The following is a 6,247-nucleotide window of genomic DNA, read 5'->3' as shown; positions in this document are numbered from 1 at the left end:
GGGGTGTGCAGTTCGATGCCTGGATTGCGGGCTCGATCCCCGGTCGGGGGTGTGCAGGAAGCAGCCCATCAATGACTCTCATCATTGATGTTTCTCTGTCTCTCTCTCTCTCCCTTCATCTCTCTGAAATCAATAAAGATACTTTTAAATAATAAAAGTCCTAATATCCAGACAACTCAGAGTCCCCGGAGTGGGACCCAGGTACCAGCATTGTCATGCAGACAACACACTGGTTCACGTAGGAAATCCTAAGAAATCTACAAAAAACCACCTAGAGTAAGAGTTCAGCAAGATCTCAGGATATAAGATAAACATACAAAAACCCATCTCTACATATTAATGACCATGTGAACACCACAATGAAAAACGAAGTACCGCCCTGGCCAGGTGGCTCAGTTAGTTGGAGCACTGTCCCATACACCAGAAGGTTATAGATTCAATTCCCGGTCATGGCACATACCTAGCCCTTGTCAGGGCACAAACGGAAGGCAACCGATCAATGTTTCTCTCACATCGATCAATAAGCATGTCCTCAAGTGAGGATTAAAAAAAACCATATCCTCGAGTAAGGATAAAAAATGAAAACAAAGTACCATTTACAATTGCTTCTAAAGATAAAATGCTTAGTTGTAAACCTAACAAAACACATAAGGACTTGTATGCCGAAAACTACAAGACGCTGATGAATGAAATCAAACAAGATTTAAATAAATGGGAGATTAACCGTATTTATGGACTGGGAGATGCAACATGGCAACAATTTTAATTCCCCCCAAATTGATAATACAGATTAAATGCAGTCCCCACCAAAATCTAAGTTAGTGTGTGTGTGTTTTTGTAGAGGTAGATAGGATTATTTTTTTTTGTTACGATATTTTTTCCATTGCTTTTCAGAGAGAGAGAGAAACACCAAAGTGAGACACACATTCATGGGTTGCCTCCTGCACATGCCCTGATTGGGGCCAGAGATTGAGCCTGCAACCCAGGTACATGCCCTTGGCCTGAACAGAACCTGACACCCGTCAGTCCATGGGCCGACGTTCTAACCACTTAGCCAGAACAGGTAGGGCAAGGTTATTATTAAACTTATAGCTAAAACAATTTTGAAAAAGAATAAAGTGGGAGGAATGAGTCTACCAGATTTCAAAACTCATTACAGGCATACCTTGGAGATATTGCAGGTTTGCTTCCAAACCACTGCAATAAAGGTGAGTTGTAATCTTTTTGCTGGTAGAGGGTCTTGCCTTAATTTGTAAGCCATGCAACACCTGTGAAGCGCAATAAAACAAGGTGTGTCTGTGTACAGCTTCAGTACATGACAGTGGGTACTGATGGATGGATGCACAGACCAATAGAACAGAATACACAATCCCAAAATACAATATGCCCAAATGATTTTCAACAAATACGCAAAATTTAATTCAATGGAGGAAAAAACAAAGGTGCTGCAGCAACTGGACATCTATGGGCTAAAAAAAAAAAAAGTGACATCAGCATCATAGTTACAAGTCAGACAACTACAACTCAACAAAGGATACCCTGCTCAACACAAACACACCTGACCTCCACACATTGAGACATCTGATGGTGGGTGTATCTAGTGAGCAGGGGAGGCACGATGGGGGAAGGACAGGGATGAGGCTGCAGATGCAGGGGCGCCCACCATGATGGCCCCAGCTGATGCCAGAGCAGGAAGGAGTCGGGTGTACGTTTTGCACAGCAGCAGAGGGGCAGAAGCAACACTGCAGCCTGAGTGGGTGGCACCTATTGCAGCTAAACCCAGTGACAAGGGCGAAGACACACTAGCAGTGTGGCAGCCACAGACACTTGAAACTGCCACCCCCCCAACCCCCACTTGCTATAGCCCAGGTGGCACAGTAGCGGGGAAGGAGTCAGGCTGCAGCCCTCACGGGGCAGCCCAAAGGGTGGAATGGGCAGAAGGAACATTCCTGCCTGAGTGGCAGGCTCCAACTGCAGCTAAACAGGGCTGTGATGGCACGGTGGTGGCGTGGCTGCAGCCGACTGGTGGTCACCATTACTAGCAAGAAAGCAAAGCGGCAGACTTGTGAACCCGCCTTCCCCCACCCACCCTACCACCCATCACGGTGGAACCTAGTCTGGAGACACCTCAGATGGCACTGGTTACAAAGAGGCTGCACCAGGAACTCACAGGCCTGGAGCCCATAGCCCACCACATCCCACCACAGGGATGGTACCGAGGTGACCCAGACATGGAGGGGACACCAACCTCCTTGGGGAATACAGGGCATTTTCCATGACCTGTGCAACATTGCCCCAGCAAGATCTGGGAGGTGCCAGTGGAAGGGGTAAGAGAAAAGGAAAGCTTGCAATATAGCACCATCTAGTGGAAAACAAACGAAAGACCTAGACTTACCAACCTGCTGAATTGTGCGCAACACAGCACCTAAAAAGAGAGTTCGCTGCCTTGAGTGCCCAGGCAAAGAACAATCTACCAAGCACCATGAATGACCAAGGTAACAAGGTAGCTCAGAGAGAAAAACCTCCAAAAGCCAAACTGCAGGCCAGGGAAGACTGTAATTTAAATGACAGAGAATTCACGATTGCAGTATGGAAAAACTCAGTAAGGCAGTTTAATAAGCTGAGGAATAAAATCTACCAACAAAAGAACTTTACCAAAGAGGCTGAAACTATAAAAAGAACCAAATTCTGGAGCTGAAGAACTGAATAAATGAGATGAAGAGTGAATTATAAAGCACTGGAAACAGAGCACATGGAAGACAGAATTAGGGAGTTGAGAGACAAATCTAGAAGTGACTCAGGTAGAAGACGAGAACTGAGAGTTTAAACTTAAAGAACCTAGGAGGACCATCTGACTCCATCCGAAAGAGAAACAAGGAGAACGGGTCTGCCAGAAAGGAGAGGAGCCGGAGGGACCAGAGAACTCACTCAAACAAGTAACTGAGAACTCCGCAAACGTACGCAGAGCTGGACCCTCGAATTCAAAGCTGACAGACAGAGCTCATGTTATCTTTAATGTGAATATTCTGTCCCTGCTGCCTCCTCTTCCTGTCCCCTTTTACAAATCAGCTTCACTGAGGTATAATTTGCATACAGTTACAATCACCCATTTTCAGAGTACATTTCAATGAGTTCTGACAAATATATATGCCCATGTAATTATAACCACAATCAAAATACAGGACATCCTCCAAAATGCTCTCCCAGATGAGGCCCCAGCTGAGGCCTGTTCCCTGTCACTATAGGTTACTTTTGTCTCTTCTAGAATTTCATATAAATGGAATCATACAGAAAAAAAGAAGCTAACAGAACACCTAATTATGTCAATGCAAAAAGACCTCCAGGACAGCTTACATTAAAACTGTCAAAAGTTCACAACAAAAAAAATTCTTGAGAAAAAAATTCTCAAGAATTCTTGAGAAAAAAATTCTCAAGGCAGCCAGGGGAAAAAAGATTGTAACCTATAAAGGAAACCCCAGGAGAGAGTAGAATGAAATATTTAAAATATTGAAAGGGAGAAACCACCAGCAAAGTATATATCCAGCAAAGTAGCCTTAATATGAAAGAGAAATAAAGGTTTTTCAGACAAACAAAAGCTGGGGAAATGTACCACCATTATAAGACCTGCATTATAAGAAATATTTAGAGGAACTCTCCTACCTGAAACAAAAAGATAAAAGTATATTAAAACTTTTCAGCCCTGGCAGGGTAGCTCAATTGGTTAGAGCATCACCTTGATACACCATGACTGCGGGTTCAATCCCCGGTCAGGGCACATATGAGAGTCAGCCAATGAATGCATATAAATAAGTGGAACAAATCAATGTTTCTCCCTACCTCCCCTGCCCCCCCTTCCTTTCTAAAATCAATCAATTAAAAACCATTTTTTTAAAAATCCTCACGTAAGGATATTTTTTCCATTGCTTTTCAGAGAGAGTGGAAGGGAGGGGAGAGAAAGAGAGAAACATCGATGTGAGAGACACATAGATTGGTTGCCTCATGCACATGCCTCAACCTGGGCCAGGGATTGAGCCTGCAACTGAGGTATATGCCCTTGACCAAACTTGAACCCAAGACCCTTCAGTCTGAGGGCCGACACTCTAACCACTGAGCAAAACTGGCAGGGCACAACAACTTCTGAGTAAGGAGAAAAATGGACAGACAGAAGCAAGAAATTGCAACTCTGTTTTAGAATTTGGTATTAAACAATTATAAAGGTTAAAGGGGAAAAATATTTTAAAAAGAGACTATAACTTCTGCAATTTGGAAATGAACACATCATAAAAAGGGATGTTTGTGACAACAAAAACATAAAGGGGGGATGACTGAACTTGCACAGGTAAGTGAAGACACAATCAGAAGAAAAAGAACTACTGTATGTATGAAACTTATTTTACATAAACCTAATAGTAACCACAAAACAAAAATCTAGAGCTGAGATACATAACATAAAAGAAAATGGAGGGAAAAAAATTATAGAAAACCACCAAGCTAAAATAGCAGACAGAAACACAAGGGGAAAGAAACAATGGCGATAACACAGCAACCAGAAGACAAAAGATAAAGTGGCTGCAGTTAAGTTCTCATGTATCAGTAATCATCCTAAGTGTAAATGCACTGAACACCCAATCAAAAGGCACAGAGTAGCAGGATGGATTAAAAAACAGGACCCAACTTTATGCTGCCTTCAGGAGACACATCTCAGCTACAAATACAAACACAGGCTCAAAGTGAAGGGGTGGAAGATGATACTCCAAGCAATGGTATCCAGAGAAAAGTGGGTGAAGCTGTATTTATATCAAACAAAACAGATTTCAAGGTAAAAAGGTTATTAGAGATCAAACATAGGCATTACAATGAAAACATAGGCATCAAGACACAATACTTATCAATATATATGCACCCAACCAGGAAGCACCAAAAGATAAAGCAATGCTAACAGACCTAAGGGAAAACCTGACAAAAATACAATTATAGTAGGGGACCTTATGAATACCCCATTGACACAATGGACAGATCATCCAAACAGAAAGTCAATAAAAAAATATCAGCCTTGCCCTGGCCAGTGTGTCTCAGTGGTTAGAGCATCGGCCTGCACACCAAAGGGTTGCAAATTGGATTCCTGGTCAAGGGCATGTACCTGGGTTGTGAGTTCACTCCCCGCCCCCGGCTGGGGCCCGTATGGGAGGCAACCAGTTGATCTCTCTCTCTCACATCAATGTTTCTCTCTCTGAAAAAGCAATGGATAAAATAAAAAAAAATATATCCTCACGTGAGGATTAACAACAAAAAAAGAAACTATATATATACATACACACATATATATAAAACCAGCCTTAAATGACCCATTAGACCACATAAACATATTTATAGAACTTTCCATGCCAAAATGACAGAATATACATTCATCTCAAGTGTATACGGAACATTCTCAAGGGCAGACCATATGTTGGGGCACAAAACTAGTCTCAATAAAATTTTAGAATACTGATATCATACCACACGTATTTCCCAGCCACAAGAGTATAAAAGTAGAAATTAACTACAAGAAGAAAGCTGAAAAAATCACATTTATATAGAGATTAAACATGCTACTGAAAAATAACTGAGTCAAAGAAATAAGAGCTCAAAAGACACATAAGGGACAAATGAAAATGATAATATGACGCACCAAAATTACTGGGATGCAGCAGAGAAGCACCGAAAGGGAAGTTTATAGAGCATCTGACACTGGCCTGCACCAGAGACCATCCAAAAAGACTGGTAGTCTAGATCTACCCAATACATAAAAACAAATCCAAATAGGCAGCCAAAATGAGAAGACAAAAAAGCCCCAAATGAAAGAATAAAAGAATTCTCCAGAAGAAGAGCTAAATGAAATGGAGATAAGCAATCTATCAGATGTAAAGTTCAGAATACTGATCATAAGGACGCTCAACAGCATGAGAAAAGATACGGAAACTATGAAGGAAATTAAGGACATAGTAGAAACAAAAAAAACACTGAAAGGAATAAACAGCAGGTTAGGGGAAGTCGAGGATCAGATCAGTGAATTAGGAGACAAGGTAGGAAAAAATCAGAGAACCAAAAAGAAAAAAACAATTAAAAAACAGGAGAACAGTTTAAGGGAGCTATGGAACAACACAAAATGTAACATTATTCACATCATAGGAGTGCCAGAGGAGGTTGAAAGTAAGCAAGGGTTAGGGAACCTGTTTGAAGAAATAATGGCAGAAAACTTCCCTAA

This window comes from Miniopterus schreibersii, assembly GCF_964146895.1.
Source record: "Miniopterus schreibersii genome assembly, chromosome: 13".
In the NCBI taxonomy this organism is placed as follows: Eukaryota; Metazoa; Chordata; class Mammalia; order Chiroptera; family Miniopteridae; genus Miniopterus; species Miniopterus schreibersii.
Note: the sequence above shows the minus strand (reverse complement) of the source record.